The following is a 906-nucleotide window of genomic DNA, read 5'->3' as shown; positions in this document are numbered from 1 at the left end:
AGATCAACATGTCCCATCTACACTAGTCCACTTATCTGCATTTGGAACATATCCCTGGAACATCCACATCCCTGCCCTATCCATGTACCTGTCCAATTGCTTTTTAAATGTTGCAATAGAGCCCGCCTTAACTACCTCCACAGGCAGCTCGTTCCGTATACCCACCACCCTTCGCATAACAACGTTCCCCTCAGATTCCTATAAAATGTCTCCCCTTTCACCTCAATCCTATGCCACTGTTCTCGATTCCCCCAGCCTCCTGTAGTGCAGAGCAATCTAGGACTACATAGTTCCTTGTAAGTGACATAAATGAGTACAAGTACATTCCCTGACTGGTGTTGCAGGTAGATAGGGTAGTGAAGAAGCCATTTCATACTCTGACATTTATCAGTCAGCGGATTGAGTAGTGAAGAAGCCATTTCATACTCTGACATTTATCAGTCAGCGGATTGAGTATAGCCGTTAGAAGTTATGTTACAGTTGTACAAAATATTAGTGAGGTCACATCCAGAGTAATTTCCACACAGTTGAGGAAAAATGAAAAAAACTGAGAGAGGATGTTGTTGAGGCAGTTCACTAACAGCATTTATGGAGTCGTAGAGTCTTACAGTGTGGAAACAGGCCCTTCGGCCACACCAGGCAACATCCCATCTACACTAGTCATACCTGCCTGCGTTTGGTCCATATCCCTCTAAATCTGTCCTATCCATGTACCTGTCTAAATGTTTCTTAAACAATCCGATAGTACCTGCCCCAACTACCTCCTCCGGAAGCTCGTGCCGTACACCTGCCACTCTTTGTGTGAAAAATTTGCCCCTCAGATTCTTATTAAATCTTTTCCCCCTCACCTTAAACCTATGTCCTCTGGTTCTTGATTCCCCTACTCTGGGCAAGAGACTCTGTTCG

The sequence above is a fragment of the Amblyraja radiata genome, chromosome 5, assembly GCF_010909765.2.
Source record: "Amblyraja radiata isolate CabotCenter1 chromosome 5, sAmbRad1.1.pri, whole genome shotgun sequence".
Lineage (NCBI taxonomy): Eukaryota > Metazoa > Chordata > Chondrichthyes > Rajiformes > Rajidae > Amblyraja > Amblyraja radiata.
Note: the sequence above shows the minus strand (reverse complement) of the source record.